Here is an 18,953-nt window from a genome sequence, read left to right as displayed (position 1 = left end):
ACATTTTTTTGAAAGGAATGTATTTTACTACCAATAACTTCACCACCCAGAAGAACAAATTAAGACAAATCTTGATTTCCTTTAATTGGCTAAGCAAAACAAAGTAGACTTTGAAGAGTTTCTGTAGTGAGCCATTATTTAACAGAATACTGGAATATGTACACTGAAAGAGCATGAATTTTAGGGTACCTAAGACAGCCCCTGGAAAAGGAATCAGCTTCTTAAGAGATTTTTAACTATATGGGTCTGCTGTCCTAAATAGTGAATAAAATTTTATACTCATTATCTTGCATACTTTTTATGCCCCCTTCATTTCTTATATGTAGTCTGAATGTTTCTCAGTATTGGTTTACCAGTTCCACAAAAGCCAGAAAATTGACTAATCAGAATGCTATCTCACTATATATTGTTTGCTTAATTTTAAATTATGGTGATGAGTGGTGAATAAAGAGTTTTTATTCCTTTCAAAAATTAGTGAGTCAGTCGCGTTGGCTCATGCCTGTCATCCTAGCTACTCAGGAAGCTGAGATTGGAGGATTGAATTAGGAAATCCCTCAGACACTTATCTCCAATTAACTACTCAAAAATGGAGCAAGAAGTATAGCTGTGGCTGAATTGGTAGAGATCTACCTTGTTCAGAAGAGCTTTGGGACAGTGTGGAGGCCTTTATAACAAATCCCAAGACTGGCACTCACAGAATAATAATTAAAGATACCTTTCCCCATGTTCTACTCTGATACCATTCTTTCACTCTGCTTGGAAGGATGAGGGGGCACAAATAGCTCCTGGTAGACTGTATGGAAGTCCTGGTTTGTCCTGGCATGGTAACAGTGATAGGCAGAGGGAATGTTTGGTCTGTGTGCATCCCTTATAGGATTCTCTTGTGCAAGAGCACAAAGAATCTCCTTACCCAAGAGGGAATTGCTAACAACATTGTGGAGGAGGAACTTGCCTCTTAGCTGTGTGCCTGGAGACTCAGGTGTGGGATTTGATCCTTCCTTGGTATGGTGAAGATAGAAGCAGCAAATGGGGATGCAAATTGCTAACTAGGCCTATGTGTGTGTACTGGTTGGTAGAAAGTTTCAAGTACAAATGCTGTCTATCTGTTGCTGCTCTGGTAAAAGCCATGTGATCAGAGGCCTGGGGCTGATGTCAGCACTTGGGCAGAAGATACCTTCCTATTGTGTCTGGTGGGACTGAAGCTCTAGCCTGCTCTTGGTTGATGATGCCAGACAAAGGAAGAATAAAATATGGCCCCAGGCTGCTCGGTGACCCTGGACCTCCCAAATGAAGCAAGGTGACTGCTCCCTGATGGGAGGAGCAAGGTCACCTTTTTTCTGCCCCCAAAAGACAAAGTCTGTAGTCTGTGGTGACCCAGGTGGCACTAGGGCTTGTGTGGTTAAAATGGCATTTCTAATGGCTGTGGTAGCCCATTCCTGTTCTGCTAGCTAATGGAGGAACAAACGAGTGTGTGGGTGGATCTAGTTTTGAGACTAGCCCACAGTCTTAGTTTTCATGCCCACAGTCTTAACAAGGAAACAGCACCTGTTCACATTGGTGGCATGATGAAAGTGATGGAAAACCCCCTGAAAGCAAGAAAGACAAGAGTGTGAGGAAATATCTGAATCGACGTCTCATTACCCACCCAAGCTCACTATCTCTCACACACACACACACACATGCATGCACACTCAGATACTCAGTGTGGTTCTTTAATTCTTGCTCCATGAGAAGGATAAGGCTGTCTTCGGGAATATTGGGAACCTTTATTGAAAGTATAAATAAACCAGAGAGCAAGGGGATATAACTCCACTAGTACTTCACTGGCATATGAGTTCAATTTACAGTAGATCTCCCTGCTAATTCTCCTCCCTCCCCCCCCAACAAAAACAGACCCTCTGATTTCCCTTTGCCCACCAGCCTATGTTTGGTCCCTCACTCTAATTGGGAGACTGAGGGTCATGAGTTAATGCTGGCACATTCTGTCATAGTCTGGGCTCCTAAGCACTCTTCATGTGCAAGACGATAAGGGCCAAGGCATGACACCCATCTGCATCATCTGCATTCGATGGAGGTCCTAATCATGCATGAATTTGTGCTGGTACCACTGGCAGAGGAAATTGACTCCTAGCTGATGGCATCAGGTTCAGATTCAGAAGTCTAGTCCTTGTTTGGGCAGGTGAAAATTTCTCCAGGGATTTGGAGATGAAAAGTACTTGTTTGGGAGCAGGTTAAATTGCTAAATCTGCCTATGTGACTCTGTTGTGGAATGGGATGTGGGGGACGAGGTAGGCTGTGTTCCTCTCTAGGCATGCATTGATGAGAGTAGTTGGTAGAGAATACCTCTGTACTCTGGTTCAGCCTCACTCTTGAATGATGCCACCAGTGAAGGAATTAATTTCCATGTTGCTTTGTGTAACTGGAACACCCCTCCTCAATTGCAGCTAGTGATTTCTAAGGGGGTAGGCAAGGCCTCCCTCAAGGCTTCCCTGCTGGCCGCAGCCAGAAAAGATAGGTGCTCTAAGACCTTGATGCCCTATATAGTCTGTAAAGACATGGTGCCAGTATTCATCAATAGGGCCTGTGTTGTAAGAATATGGTTTCTGATAGATATGGGGTTCACTCTCATTAGCTTAGCTAATGAGAACAAAATCATAGATTCATCATTTGAACACAGCCAAGAAGAGAGTTGACTTGTCCTTAATCTCAATAAAAAATGCAAACTGGAGGCATGGACTAGATGATCAATTAGCCCCCCAAAGCAAGAAAGGAATGCAAAATTGCAGGAATCCCTGAATCAAAGTCTCTTAATCTCCACACCCACAAATGCACAGACAAACAGACACAGACACAGGCACAGATACACACAAACACAATGTATGTTAGAGTGGTGGTTTACACTGTGCCTGATTGGAAGCACAGATTGATCCAGGGAAAATTCTGAGATTTTATTCAAAATATAACTCAACCTATAATGAACAGCGCTGTAGCTCCAGTAGCACAATGCTGACTTAGGAATTCAAACAGAACAATTTCCTTTCCCCTCCTCTATAAAATACTGTTTTTCTCTCTGCTCTGTTGTCACTGAATTGTCCCTAAACTAATTGGGAATGTAGGCCCAAGTGTCACCGCTTGTAAACTGCTTGAAAATCCAGGCTACTAAAGACTCCATAGGGGCAGGGCAAGGTGGAGTGGAGGTGTGAGATTTCACCTGCATTGACTGCTGATGCCTGCTAGGGGTAATATAGGTCCAAAACATACAGAAGCTCTCTTCTGGCCCCACTAAGGCAGAGGAAATTGCTTCCTAGTTTATGTCCCAACACATGGCCCACAAGTCTGCTCCTTAGGTTTTTCATGATGAGGCACAAGGTAGAGATGAGTGGGATGACAGTTGCTGTTTGGAGCAGGTTTAAAGTGCCAGTTGTAGCCACCTGCTTCTGCTGTGAGTTTCTGAGGTCAGGCTATCTGGGCTTCTCAGTAGCTGTCCACTGATGATGCCGGTAGTTGATCAGAATAAACCTGTCTCACATGCCTTGTGCAATTAGGGTTCTATCTAATTCCTCAATGTGGAAGCCAGCTAGTTGAGGAGGAAAGTATTTCCCAGGCGAGCAGGTGCCACTTGATCTCAGCTAATGCGCCAGAGAGGAGCATGGTTCCTGCACCAGGATAAATATACCAAAAGGCAGGCAAAATCTCTAGTGCTTCCTATGTGGTGATCAGGTGGCATTTTGATTCAGTAGGGGCTGTGTTGTTCACATGGTATTTCTGATAGCTTTGGTGCCCATTCCTGGTACCTAGGTAATTTTGGAGCAAAGGCCAATGTGGGTGAATCTTGCTTTTACCTGTGTCCAGGTAAAAATTTTCATGGCCTCAGTCTCTCCCCACAATTGGCTATGAGTGCTGATGGCATGGCTCAAGGGATAGAATGACCCGAAAACCAAGAAATCTAAGCTAGAGTGGGCGAATCCCTGAATCCAAGTCCCGGAACGAGCCCAGACACACCAAGCATCTGGGTCTGGTGGTGTTCCTCTTGCTAGGCTGGAAGCTCCAGATGGTCTAGGGAAAATTGTGAGACCTCATTCAAAATTCAATGCAAATGACTGGGCTGTGGATGCAGGGTTGTTTTACGAGATTAACTTTAAATAAATCTCTGACCCCTCCAAAGAGAAAACCACAGTTAATTCTGTCTTCCTCTCTCTGACTGGCCCCTCACCCTAATTGGGAAAATGAGGGGCAGGGATTGCTGCTGGTAGACTACTTGAATCTTATGCATCTAAAAATAGGGCAGGGCAATCGTGATTGGTTTGAACTGCCACTTACATGGTCTGCAGATGCCTACTTTGGACGCTAGAGGTCATAGCTGCTAACAAGTTTTGAGTTGGCAGCAGGAAATAACCTCCTAGCTGTATGCCAGTGGCAGGATACAGAGATTCAATCCTGGGTCTGTTTGTGGTGCCACCAGGTGGAGAGGAAGGGGAAGACCAGTGCATGTTTGGGAGTAGAATGCAAGTTCCAACTGTGGTTACTGGCTTCTGCAGTGGCAGGCTTAGGCAATCTTGATTCTTCTCTGGTTATCTCAGGATGACAGCTGCTGTGAAAAATACCTCTCTACCTTCTACCTGGTGCATTTGGGGTTCCCACTTGCCTTGAGATAGTGCCACCAGTTAGGGAGGAAAATATGAGTCAAGACTGCTTGATGCCACGGGGCCTCCCTGTTTAGCTAATGCAGCCTGATAGTAAGAATGTAGTTCCTCTGCCAGACTGCAGCCACCAAATGGGAATAGAAGGCTCTAGCCAGAACTAATTTGTGGTGACACAGTGTTATTGTGGTGGTATTTTAGGTGACTGTATTGCCAACACTTTTTATCACAGTTTTTGCCATAGAATAGGTATGTTTGGGGCAAACCAGGCAAACATATGGTCAGGACTCAGTCTATACAAAAACAGTGGTTTTGTGTGTACTGGTTGTGTTGGCCAAGTGACAACAACTGCCTCTAATAGGAATACACCAAAGCTGAGGCGGCAAATCCCTGCATCGGAGACACCAGACAAGTGCAACACACACACAGAATGCCTTAGCATTTAGGTGCAGCTGTAGCTTAAAGAGAAGCAGAAAGAGGCACGGGGGTAATTGTGAGACATTATGGATATCTTTAGGAAACATAAAAGGACTGATGGTGTGTATCCACTGGTGCACTGCTGGGTTGTGAGTACACACCTGAATAACTCCCAGCCCCATATCAACCATTCATTTCTCTGCCTCCTCCTATCTGTGATTGGTCCCTCACTGTGCGTGGTAGAGTGAGTGGCAGGAGTTGGTCCTGGGGTAGTATGCTTCAATCTAGGCATCTAGATCATCCACAGGGTCATGATGATGCATGTGTGCCTGGGGTCATGAGCCTGGCTGGCATGGTGTGCAGGTGACAGCGGGGGTACTAGAGATCCTAATGGTTGGCATGGTGTCCACTGGCAGTCCTGGCACTGAGAGAATTGCTGCCTGAATGTTGACTGTGTGGTGGCTCCAGAGGTCTGCTCTTCAGTGGGTCCTTTGTAGATGTCAGCAGGGAGAGAAGAGGGGGGACACGTGGTTCTTTGGGAGCGGGGGTACAGTGGTGAGGGTGACTCCCTTCTTGTGCTGCAGGGTAGGCTGTTGGGGTTTCTGTCAGGGGATCCTCAGATGCCAGCAGTAGGAGAGAATATGTCTGGCTCCTCAGCCTGGTGCCATTGGGGTGAGGCTCTCTCTTAGATGGCAGTGGAAGGGAAAGGATGAACCTAGGCCACATGGGGACTATGGGCCACCTCAGCGAATGCACCCCGAGAGGAGGGAAGATGCGTGGGGTCGGAGATGGGGAGTAGAGACATTGGGTGGATGCTGATTCTTCCCTTTCATTATCCACAGACATTGCTGGCTGGGAGTGCAAAGGCCTTAAGGATTTCCGAGATCTCCTTTGGCAGTACTGGTGTGGACCACATTGCCACCTGGCTGTTTGCCGCTCTGCTGCATCCACAGGTCTGGTCCTCAGATCATCCTTTGACGTTGCTATCAGGTAGGTGATATGAGAAGACAAGTGACTTTTTGGGAGCAAGTTATTTGTCTAGGTATTGAACTCAGGGCATTGTCCCTGAGCTTTTAGACTCAAAGCTAAAGCTCTACCACTTTGAGCCACAGTTCCACTCCAAGTTTTCTGGTGGTTAATTGGCGACAAGAAAGAGTCTCACTGATTTTTTTCTTCCCAGGCTGCCTTCAAATTGCAATCCTCAGATTTCAGCCTCCAGAATAGCTAGGATTACAGTTGAACCACCTGTGCCTGGCTTTTAGAGCAGGTTCTAAGGGCTGACTGTGGTTATTTCTTCTGCTCCATGATCCTGGGTCAGGTAATTTAGATTATTCATTGGGTATCCACTAATGGCAACAGTTGAGCAGAGTGACTGTAATTCCTGCCTGGTCTAATTGGCATTTCTGTACCCTCTTAGTTGGAGTCATAGGAGGAGGAAAGTATTTGCCAGGTCCCTTGGTGCTACTGTGCCTCTCCTGAATTTCAGAGTAATGTACCCTGAGAAAAGGAGAACATGATTCCCCACCTGCCTATAGATTCAAGAAGAAAGCAAAAGTTTCTATCCTTGAGTATTTTGTGGTGCTAGGGTGGCATTATGTTGAAATAGGGCCTGTGGTATTAAAATGATGTTTGTGGCAGCTTTAGTGGCCTATCTTATTATTTTAGCTAATACAAATAAAAAGTGGTTTTTGGTGGGTCATTGAGGCCAGAACATGGAACATTTACCATGTCTTAAGCTAAAATAAACAAAAAACAAACACTGGTTGTGGTTTTGGCATCAGGGCACATCTGATAGAATGAACTCCTCCCTATCCCCTGTCCCCCTAAAAGAAAAGAAAGCCAGACGAGAGCAGATGAATCCCTCAATCAACATCCTAGGACCAGTACATAGCCATTGTAGTCTGGTGTGCCGATTGTCCTCTTCCTAGAATAGAAGTCCAGTGTTGCTGAGAAATAAGCGTGAGACCTTAGTGAAATGCTACCCAAACCATAAATGCTCTACTTGTTTAGTGCTATCAAATGTTCATAACAAACAATAAACAAAACCAAAATTCATTTCATCTTGTTCTGTTGTGTGGTCCAGCATTCTACTTGGTAGGAGGAGGGTCATGAGTTATTGCTGGCAAACTGTGTAAAAGTGCAGACTTCTAAATCCTATGCAGTGTCAGCAAGATGTGTGGCAAGTGAGGGTAGGGAAGGTGATTTTAGGGGTTTTGGTGGTGAGCCTCCTCATGCATTGTCTCCTGATGCCTTCTGGGGGAGCTAGAAGCCCTAACCATTCAGGAGATCAACAATGGAAGTAATGAAGTGGATGAAATTGCTGCCTAGATGTCTGAAGCTTGACAGGGTCTACTGTCCAATTCTCAGGTTGGTTTCTTGATGGTGCCACCAGGCAACAAAGGGACTGATAAGTGGAAGTTGGAGAACAGGTTGAAAGTGCTAACTGTGGCTTCCTTGGTCTGCTGTGGTGTCCTTGGTTTAGAGGAACAGTTTTATTTTCTGGGTTTTGACTGATGTTGACGGTATGCAAAATACATCTCCTGCTTCAGGCTGGTGCAGTTGGGGCTTCAGGTTGCTAATGCATGAGGCTTCCAGGCAGAGCAGGAGAAAAGTATGGCCCCATATCTGTTGGTGCTACTGGATGTTTTTCATTTTGTTTTATTTGTTGCCAAATTTCAGATAGTGAACTCTGAGATGAGGAAAGCAGTTCTTCTATTATGCTTCAACCTCTAAAACAAGACTGAAGATTCTAGCTTGTGGAGGTCTGGTGGCACTATTTAAAGAAAACTGAAGTGTCTAGTCATTATTGAATATGTAGTGACAGAGTGTCATGTTTTACTAGGGCCTCTGGTGTTCAAATGGTATTTTTAGTAGATGTGGTCACCCACTCACCTTATCCTAGCTATTTGGGGAGCAAAGTTGCCATGGATTGATGTTTGTTTGAGGCAATGGCGTGGCCTTATCCTCTCAAGAAAAGTGGCTATAGCATGGAAGCCTGGCCCAAGTGATTGAACAAACACACCAAGAGGAAGAAGAACAAGTGAGAGTGGGAGAATACCTGAATCCACTACTCAGGACCAGCAGAGACACAGACACAGACAGATACACACGCACAATGTGCTGTTCTAACTCTCATTGGACTATAAGCCCAAGGCTACCTAGGGAAAATTGTGAGACCTTATTCAAAGTGTAATGCAACTTATGCAAAGTGTAATGTAAAAGGATTAGGAATATGCATTTCCATTGCTTCAGTGCTAGCTCCTTAGTATAAACCCTAATGCACCGGTGTTCCTGTCCTTCTGTCTTTGTGTGGTTTCTCACTCTAATTAGGAAGGTGAGAGGAAGGAATCACCTATGGCACACAGTGTGCAAATGTGGACTTCTGAATTCTTCCTAAGGGGAGAGGAATAGGGTTTGTGTGGGGGATGGTGTTTTGTTGTGTTGTGTTGTGTTTTGTTCTGTTTTCTGGTACTATTTGATTTTCAAGAATATAAGCACTTCTGCTCCCAGTATAAGATGTGCAGACTATAAAATAAAAAAGAATCCTAACTATCTAGGTGGATTAGACCTGAAGAATTGAGGTTCAAAGACAGCCCATGCAGAAAAATCTGTGAGATTCCTTCTTCCAAAGCCATTACAAAGGGAAGGCTGACCCAGGTACCAGTGTCGCATAGCTTTATTACTAGTAACTCAAGAAGCTGAGATCTGAGGATCTGGTTCAAAGCCAGAGTGGCCTTGAATGTCCTTGAGACTTTTTTCTAATTACCCAACAATTAGAAGGATGTAGAGTTCTGATTCATGTGCTAGAGCCCTAATGTTGAGAAGAAAAGCTCAGCAACGGCACTGAGGCTCTGACTTAAGCTCTAGGATTCACACACACACAAACACACATATGCGTACACAGATAATAATGTTAGATCATATCTTGGGTATGTGTGCGGAAGATTCCAATGTTTAAAAAAGTATTTATAATTTTTTTGGGGGGTCTGGTCGTGGGGCCTGAACTCTGGGGCTTGGGTGCTGTCCCTCAGCTCTTCAGCTCAAGGCTAGCGCTCTACCACTTGAGCCACAGTGCCACTTCCGGCTTTTTTCTTTTTGCTTATGTGGTGCTGAGGAATCGAACCCAGGGCCTCATTCATGCAAGGCAAACACTCTACCACTGAGCCACCTTCCCAGCCCAACAGTTGGTTTTTAATATTTTTCTTGTGGACTCTTAGATGTATGTAATTTATTCTTAGGTGTATGTAATTGCTGGAAAAATTACAAGCCACATAACATTCACAGTTACATTCATCATTATGTTGCTATTTTAGGTGGCATTTGGGTTTTACTACATAAGCCATGTCCTCAACCCTTTTTTTTAGTTTTCAGATCGGATGTCCTGTTTTGCTCAGGGGTGGCCTAGATTGTCATCCATCTATCTATGTATGACCTGTCATATAGATGGGATGAGTACTTCTACACCCAACCTTTGTCCTTAAGATGCAGTCTTGATAGTTGTTTTATTTTCTTTTTTGTCTCTGCTGTCTTCAAACTTCAATTCTTCCAAAGTTTGCCTCCTGGCTAGTGAGGATTACAAGCCTGAACCAACACAGATCTTTTTTGGTTTTGTTTTTGTGCCAGCCCTGGTTCTTAAACCCAATGCCTTGCTGTTGTGCTTGAATTTTGTGCTCTAGGCTAGTGCTCTACCACTTGGAGCCACAGCTCTGTTTCCATTTTTTTTTTTTTTTTGCTGAAGTTTGAACTCGGAGCCTGGGCACTGTGCTTGAGCCTCTCTGTGCTCAAGGCAAGTGCTCTACCATTTGAACCACAGTGCTACTCCTGGCCTTTTCTGTTTATATGGTACTAAGGATTCGAATACAGGGCTTCATGCATGTCAGGCAAGCACTCTACCACTAAGCCACATTCCTAGCCCTGTTTCCATTTTTTTTGTAGTTAAGTGGAGATAAGAGTCTCATAGTCTTACCTGCCCAGGCTGCATTTGAACAGAGATAATAACATCTCAGTCTCCTGAGTGGCTAAGTTTATATGTATGAGGCACAAGCACTTGGCTTCCTCCAGATGTTTTTCAATAGACAAAGTAATATCCCTAACTTCAAACCTCACAAAAGTTTTAGAAAAAAATATTTTCAAGGTGGTCATCAGTGACTCAAGCCTATCATCATTGCTACTCAGGAGACTGAGATCTGAGAATGGCTATTCAAAGTTGCCCTGGGAAGCAAAGTCCATGAGACTCATCCTTATTTCTAATTAACTACCTGAGCCCTCAAATATCACTGTAGATCAATGTCGTAGACCACTAGCTTTGAGCACATATACTCAGTCACAGTGTCCAGGTTCTGATTTCAGTCAAGCCCCAGGACCAGTATGCCTGGCACGCATGCAAACACACACACACACACACACACACACACACACACACACACACGTACGTTTTTCAGGTAGCAAGAGATTTAACCCATGTGTTTTATTCTTTCTTCTCCTCACTCAGGATGACTATATCTAATACTGCAGGCCATAAAGAATCTTTCCATTCCTTAATGCTAGAGGACCTACTTTGTCCCATGGAGATAGGAAGATGTATAGAGTCTTTGACCAAAGATCCTCATTAAATGTTGACCTTGAGGAATATTAGGATGGAAAATTGAATAAGAAGCAAATAGCTTCCATATCTCTATCTATCTATCTGTCTGTCTGTCTGTCTGTCTATTTTGTGGGGGGGCACTTTCTAGCCTGAAGCCCTGGTGTTTGAATCCTGTGTAAGGTGCTTTATAAACTAAACAGATTATATGCTTTATGTGGGAAGTAATGAGAGTTGTTTACCTGATAGCTACTCTTCCTTTCCTTTCCATTACAGCCTCAAAATGTCAGTGTGCCTGGTAAAGAGGCTCATTTTCTACCCTCACTTGAAGTAAGGATATCCATTTGACCCAGCTCTGGCAAATAAGCTCTGAGAATCTCTTGATTTTGGCTTCTAACAGAATTACTGTTTTATGATTGAAATTGGGAAGCCCTAGCAGGCATTTGGTTGTTCACCTGTTTCACAATTAGTAGTGGGCAGAAAGCTATCTTAGCAGCAAGAAGAAAACACATGTTTAAGAGGGCAGAGCAGGAAGATAGAAGGAGACTTACAGTTTGAAGACACTGCATAGATTGCATTGAAGATCAGTATGTTGTTCATTTTCTGGCATCAGCTGACTGTCATCTTCTCCCTTCTACCACCCTTCTTCAGTGTTCACCTCAAACTCAGCATTCAGTGTTCTAGGGTACTGGAATCCCTTCCAACCAGTTTGCCTCAGGCAGTATTTTGTTGCCTGAAGCCAAGAGGAGGTGGGTAGAGAAGTCTTATTGTATGTCCACAGAAAGTTTATGCCCTTTTGCAAAAGTATGACATGGAAATCAAATTTTGAGGCAAATTGTGATGGCTTACCCCTGTCATCCCACTTACTCAGTGGGCTGAGATTTGGAAGATTATGGTATGAAGGTAACCAGATGAAAAACTCTGCTAGACTCTACCTCTCATTAACAAGCAAAAGATGAGGCTAAATGTGTGGCTAAAGTGGTAGAGCTCTAGCTGAACAAGAAAGTCAAGTGAAGCTGGGTGCGGTGGCTCACGCCTATAATCCTAGCTACTCAGGAAGCTGAGATCTGAGGATCACGGTTAAAAGCCAGCCTAGGCAGGAAAGTCCATGAGACTCATATCTCCAATAAACCACTAGAAAACCAGAAGTGGTGCCGTGGCTCAAGCGGTAGAGTGCTCACCTTGAGCTGAAGAGCTGAGGGATAGTGTCCAAGTCCAGAGTTCAAGCCCCATGACCAACAAAAAAAAAGAAAGTCAAGTGAGCACAACAGGCTCTGAGTCCAAACCCTGATGTTGGACCATGCAAACACACATACACGCGTGCTTGCGCACGAGCATACACACACACACAATACAACAACAAAACAAAAAAAACCCTCAGAATTAGAGGAGAGCTAACATGGAGTCTAGTAGCTTTTGCTATATTTCACAGACTTTTCTCAATGACTTTAGAGAAGATAAGGCAAGTAGACATGGGATGCTGGTGGAATTGTAGCAGAGGTCAGTCAAACTCAAGTGTGATGCTTCACAGATCCACCCTTGGTGTTTGTACCTCTGCCCTGACTAGTTCTGGAGGATGGGCAGAATTTGAAACTTCAGGCAGGGACATGGAAAGGGATCCCAGACATGGAAAGGAAAAGAAACATCCACCAGATTTCATGGATTACATCCCCTCCTGCAGTCAGGAAGCCAAATGGCTGAACAAGAAGTTTGTGGTCTTTAAACAACTAAATAACTGTGGTAGTCAGTGTGTGATATGCCCTCTTGAGAAAATACAAGGCTAGTACTTGCTATTCAACCAGGCTTGTTCCTTCCCTTCCTTTTCCTCCACCCTGTTTTTATACTTTATACCTTCCTTCTCCATCTTCTCCATTCTCCATTCTCCTCCTCTTCTTCTCCTTCTTCCTTATCTCTTTTTATCTTTCTTATTTTCTCTTCCTTCCTCTCCTGCCATCTTCTGTCTTCTTCTTTCTCTTGTCTTCATTTTGCTCCTCCCTCTACCTTCCTTTCCTGCTCCTCTGCCTCTTCTTCTCATCTCCCCTCCCTTTCCCCCACCACTCTCTCTATTTGTTAGGTTGAAGCCAGAGTATCCCAAATGATATGCTTGCACTCTCCCACTAAGCTATGCCCCAGATTCCAATTCCATGTTTCAATTTGTTTGTGTTTGCCAATCCTGGGAATTGAATTAAGAGTCGCAACACCATCTTTTTTTCCTCAGGCTAGTACTCTGCCTCTTTAGCCACAACTCCACTTCTGACATTTGGTTGTTATGTGGCCATTTCTGAGGTCGTTGACTTTCCAGTCTGGGTTGAGTTGGAACTTAAATTCTAAGATCTCAGGCTCCTGAGTAGCTACAATGTTAGGAGTGAGCCACCAGCATACAGAATGTTTCACATTTTTGGTCTCCAAGAAAAAGATTCTCCTTTCCTCAAAATGAAGGGACTTAACATCTTGATGACCCAGAAATCCAATGATGGAGTTAGGGAGACATTTCAGTTTTTTAAGAGTCCTAACACTGAAAGTATCACAAGATAATTCAAGAATAGTGATAAGGAAAGGACCCCAACATTGATGCTCTGCACATGGGTGTTCTTTTCCCATGCAGTGGGAGATGCCCAGGAGGAAGGACCTAAAAAAATCCCCCAAACTCAAGAGCATGATAGAAAACTGATGTAGTCAGAGAAGAATGAATGGGACCCAAAATGCAGAATGAGGTGAAAACAAGAGGATGGATGGTACAGACACTGAGATGTTCTCTTGGTACATTGTCAGAGAACAAGAAAAAAATGGGAGCACAACTTAACTACCCTTACAAAGTGGGTGGTACTGAACATCTGTAAACTAATTATTTAGGAGTCTGAAATCCGAGTGTTGTGCTTCAAAGGCAGCCTGGGCAGAAAAGTTCCCGAGACACTTCTCTCCATTTAACCACCAAACAACAGGAAATGGAAATGGAGAAAGGGCTGAAGTTGTAGACCAGTAGCCTTGAATAAAATAGAGGGGGGAAAGAGGGAGGGGCGAGAAAAGAAAGAAAGAAAGAAAGAAAATTCTTTAATGTTTCCAATATCCTTACCCCTTCCCATCTTTCTTGAAGCTGACTGGAGGTCCTGAGTCTGGACTTGTGGTGCTAGATGAGTGAACATGTCATTTACTGAATAGTCTCCTTGCTCTCTATGAAAAGAAAATGGATGGGTTTTATAAATCTTGTCAGACACAAATTATACTGATTTCCTAACTTAATAATTATAACGAATGCTTGTTAACATTTGGTATGAAACTTTGTTGTTCAATTAATATTAGCATGTAGACTGGGTGTTGGTAGCTGAGGCTTATAAGCCTAGCTACCCAGCAGGTGTCAGGATCATACTATGAAACAACTGGTGCAACATTAGCATTGAGCAGAAAGCTCAGGGACAGCACCTATGCCATGAATTCAGACAGTAGAACCCATACACACAAAAGAAATTTAGAGGATCCATGTTTCCCTCATATGTGGAGGCAAGATTTTGCTTATAAACTCATAAGTAAATACATTGAGTGGTCTGTGGTGAATGTAAATGTATTAACTGAAATGCAGTAGAAGTAAGGGGGAATCCAAATAGTGTAAGTCCTTAGAAAAGTAAAGTCCAAGTTTGGTAACAATAAGAATCAGAAAGTGGATACTCAAAACACGTAGGGTGGGGTTAAGGGGAAAAGGGTGGACAAATGAAGAGGAGAAGAGGTGGATAATACAAATGAAGAATCCAATCTATAACCTCCAAAATTAAGTAAAGGGAGGGAAGAGCTGGTTAGGGGAGGGATGAGTGAGAATGTTGAAAGGGTTGACATTGATCAAGAAATACTGGATTTATAAACTGCTTTGTTAAATTGCAACTTCTATGCAACTACAGATTAAAAAAATAATAAAATTTTGAATAAATGCTAAAAAACAAAGAAATTTAGAAGGATAAAAGTATAGAGATAAAAGCATAGTGAGCTGTGTGCTGGTGTCTCACACCTGTACTGCTAGCTACTCAAGAGGCTGAGATCTGAGGATCACAGTTTGAAATCAATCCAGACTGAAAAGTCTGCATGAAACTCTTATCTCCAATTAATCATTCAAAAACCAAAAGTAGAACTGTCTCTCAAAGTGGTAGAGCACTAGCCTTGAGCAAAAAGAGCTCAGGGACAGGCCCAGTTCCTGAATTCGAGCCTCATGACTGACCCCCAAAAAAGTATAGGAGTGAGTCTTGGATGTTATACTGTGATGGCAACTGAAATAGAGAGATTAAAGCAGGGACTGGAGAATGTGAAGCCAGCCAAAGAGTTTAAGCCTGAAAGAGGCTTAGGAAAGATAAGTGTATGATCGAATCTGTTGGAAGAATTAGTAGTTAGTGAATTCCAAGATGGTGGGATGCTGCTTTCAATATCACCAAAACCAAGTTAAATTTGGGGAGGGTGTTTTGAAGAAAAGGGATAATTCACAATGAATAATGCCACAGGGAACAAATACCCATCTATCAACCAAGTGCCAGTGGATCACATCTGTAATCCTAGCTACTCAGGAGGCTGAGAACAGTGGAATAGACTTTTCATGCTATCAGGGAGCATAAAAGTCTGAAAGACTCCATCTCTAATTAACCCTCAAAAAGCAGGACTTGAAGGTGTGACTGAACTGGTTGAGCACCAGTCCTGAATGATAAAGCCAAATAAGTTTGAGTTCCTGAGTTCAAATGCAGCTACCATTTCTTGGAATACAAAACAGAAAAAAGGCCTAAGGATTTTGACAAGATATAGAAGTCCCCATCTAAAATATGGGCACAGATAGCATTCTTCTAAGAGGGAAAGTAAGAGGAATGCACATGAGCAGCCATGAAAGTTATGCCAGCTGACTTGCTACGTGCTGTTGCTTCAGTCCCTTAACCAAGGTGGACTTCCTCACCTCCCTTAGTCATCAAGGAAACTTCTTCCTCCCTGGGGCACAGGGCCAGTCAATGGTATCAGTCCAAAGCTCAAATCATGCCAGCAGTCTCTGAGGAGAGGAAACTGATCCTCTTCTTTTCCTGAATTCAGTTTCAACTAGTATTTGGAAAACTGTTCATGGACTTTTCTTTTCTACCCTCCTGAGATTCCTTTCTCTTTTGCTTTCCCAATACATTTTTGTTTTGTTAACATTCATTAAAAATACAAGTATACTTACGAAGATCATAAAGCAACACTGTATTGAAGGTATTAAAATTTAAAAGTTCCATTTCCCTTTCTTTTTTCCCAATAGATTTTTGGAAGGTTTCATTTTTGCATTCCCTTATCTACCCCAGCCTGCTTGCTATAGGTACACATATTGGTTTCTGATTTATTTTTTCCATGGTTCTTTTTTTTTTTTTTTTTTTTGGGTCTGGTCGTGGGGCCTGAACTCTGGGCCTGGGCGCTGTCCCTCAGCTCTTCAGCTCAAGGCTAGCACTCTACCACTTGAGCCACAGTGCCACTTCCGGCTTTTTTTTTCTTTTTGCTTATGTGGTGCTGAGGAATCGAACCCAGGGCCTCATTCATGCAAGGCAAGCGCTCTACCACTGAGCCACCTTCCCAGCCCTCCATGGTTCTTTTTACATACTTAATCACATAATACTGTTATTATCTAACCTTTTGTGACATTGGCACACTGTTCCACTCTCATTTTTGTGTGTGTTCGATCTGGGCCTGGAACTCAGAGCCTTGAGCTCACACTTGCTTTTTTGTGTCAAGGCTATCTCTGTACTCCGTGAACCACACCTCTACTTCCAGCTTCTTTCTGTTGGATTAGACCTAAGAGCCTTCTGGCCTTTGCTCCCCAGGCTGCCTTCATACTTCCAACCTCAGATCTTAGCCCCCTTATTATGTAGTATTATTTTTGTGACCCACAGGCTCCATGCTCACTTTTGGAGTTTGAACCTAATTGCACCATTTTGCTTCAATATGAAGAGAATGACTTGGGGGTATGTTTTGAACCTCTTGCTTAGTAAAGAGCAGTAGTTGCCATCTTTGAGCTGTTCATTCACAGTCAGTGAATTCAACATATAAGCTTTGTAACTTCTTGATTGACATATATGCTTCCAAGAATATTTGATGCCTCGCTACTTCTCTATTATTGGTGAAGGGTGAAAACATTGGGATACCCCTTATCTCACATACTTAAGCTCTGAGAATGCTGCTCTTTGGGGGAAATTTAGCTGAGGAGTTCTCCACTCTTCTCCCCAGCTCCCTGTCTAACAGGAACATTTAACTGTATTGAGAAGACACCACAGCTGCAGGCTGAACTATATAGTCACTGAAGGCTGAACTTTCAGCAGAATAAAGGGTGAGTACCTGACTCCATCTTCTGTCTGGAAATGCCCTCTTGCTCAGCCTTCCCTTTGTGGTCATTATGCTTAGTAATGAAAGCACCAGGGCTTTGGTGGTGCTTTTCATTTATTTTCTCTCTGTAGCACTCATTGTTCTTGTCACCTTCATAGAGGATTCAAAGTGAGAATTCAAAGTGGGCTTTGAAGGCCTCAGGCTTCTCTAGCATAGGATTTAGCCATCACCAGCCTCATTCCTCATGGGTTTCTAGTGGAGTTTGAGGCCAAAGCACTTAATAATGATCAAGGGTCTCTCCCTGAGGCTTCATGGAAATGGATGGTCTGGGAAGGATTCATGCTGGCTCTACAAGATCCTAGTCAAATATATCCTAAGTCTTGTTGACTTCATGCCTAAATAGATTCTCCAGTGCCCCACCTCAAATATTTGACCATGAATAAAGGAGGTTCTTGAGCTAAGTTTCTGCCTCTTCCAACTGGTGTGGTGGGACACAAAGTATGATCTTCACACTTTAGATATGAAAGTTCAATGACTTAGTGTATGTCAAACACTAAGAGGGTGCCTGGCTATTCAAGCAGGTTAGTGTACTTTTCTGAGTCGGTGTAACCCCCAAAATGTGAATAGATACCTCCCCCATTAGTTACAAGAGCAGAAAGCATTTAAGGATATTTGGGTTTACATTTCAAAATACTGTGAAGGGCTGGGAATGTGACTTAGTGGTAGAGTGTTTGCCTAGCATGCATGAAGCCCTGGGTTTGATTCCTCAGTGCCACATAAATAGAAAAAGCCAGCGCTATGGCTCAAGTGGTAGAGGTACTCAGGATGCAAGTTGGAATTTGAATATTTTTCTGCTGAGAAGTTTAGCAGAGTAGTTGCAGGTAGGAGTTCTGGAGTTAAACTGCCCTGTCTTGCATTGGATCCAGACTCCATGTTTAATATCTGTTTGGCCACAGGCATCTTATATAAACTGTCAAAGCTTCAAATTCTTCAGTTATAGCAACATGCATAGTAGTCATGCCTATTTATTCGTTGAGAAATTGCAAACATAAAACATATGACACAACTGCTGACATGAAGCTGGGCGCCGGTGGCTCATGCCTGTAATCCTAGCTACTCAAGAGGCTGAGATCTGAGGATCGTGGTTCAAAGCCAGCCCAGGCAGGAAAGTTCATGAGACTCTTATCTCCAATAAGCCGCTAGAGAACCGGAAGTGGTGCTGTGGCTCCAGTGTGCGCTCGCCTTGAGCTGAAGAGCTGGGGGACAGCGCCCAAGCCCAGAGTTCAAGCCCCACGACAAAAAAAAAATGCTGACATGAAATAGCTACTGTATCTTCACAGCATTTTTATTTTAGTTTTGGTTTTAGTTTTTGCCAAGTCCTTGGGTTTAAACTCAGGGCCTGAGCTTCTTTTGCTCAAGGCTGGTACTCTACCACTTGAGCCATAGCGCTGGCTTTTTCTACTTATATGGCACTGAAGAATCAAACCCAGGGCTTCATGCATGCTAGGCAAACACTCTACCACTAAGTCACATTCCCAGCCCTTCACAGTATTTTGAAATGTAAACCCAAATATCCTTAAATGTTTTCTGCTCTTGCAACTAAGGGCGGAGGTACCTATTCACATTTTGGGGGTTACACTGACTCAGAAAAGTACACTAACAGCATTATAAACCTGCATATGTTCTGAGAGTTTCTTTCTTTTTCCCAAAGGCAAGCACACTGGAACGTATACAAACAGCAGCCTGAGCGGAGCCGTGCCCTTGATGACCTCTGGCTTTCTGCTTTGGGACTTTGTCTGAATGGACTGTTGAAGCAAACTTATTAGTACCCTAGTTGTCCTAGCTGCTGTGTGAGTGTATTTACTTTCTGACCTGAAAAATGGGAGAAACCCCTACACCTACTGCATTCTCTCTGTCTTCTGTACTCCCTGTTAATATACAACAAGCGATGGTCACAGAAGCAGAAACCATACACTTTTTCTCATGGAACTCAATACGGTTTGAAG

At 43.4% G+C, this 18,953-nt stretch overlaps 1 long non-coding RNA gene across 1 annotated transcript; it reads left to right on the top strand.

Annotated features, from left to right (window-relative positions):
* The first annotated feature begins 5,957 nt into the window (after window positions 1-5,957).
* LOC106000310 lies at window positions 5,958-18,722 on the top strand. Its single transcript, XR_001175787.1, has 3 exons — window positions 5,958-6,047; window positions 16,852-16,951; window positions 18,659-18,722. It is a non-coding gene; the product is annotated as an uncharacterized LOC106000310 (long non-coding RNA).
* Window positions 18,723-18,953: the final 231 nt, after the last annotated feature.

Source organism: Dipodomys ordii, unplaced genomic scaffold, assembly GCF_000151885.1.
Source record: "Dipodomys ordii isolate 6190 unplaced genomic scaffold, Dord_2.0 Scaffold215, whole genome shotgun sequence".
Taxonomy (NCBI): domain Eukaryota; kingdom Metazoa; phylum Chordata; class Mammalia; order Rodentia; family Heteromyidae; genus Dipodomys; species Dipodomys ordii.
This window is presented reverse-complemented; position numbering and strand designations above follow the sequence as displayed.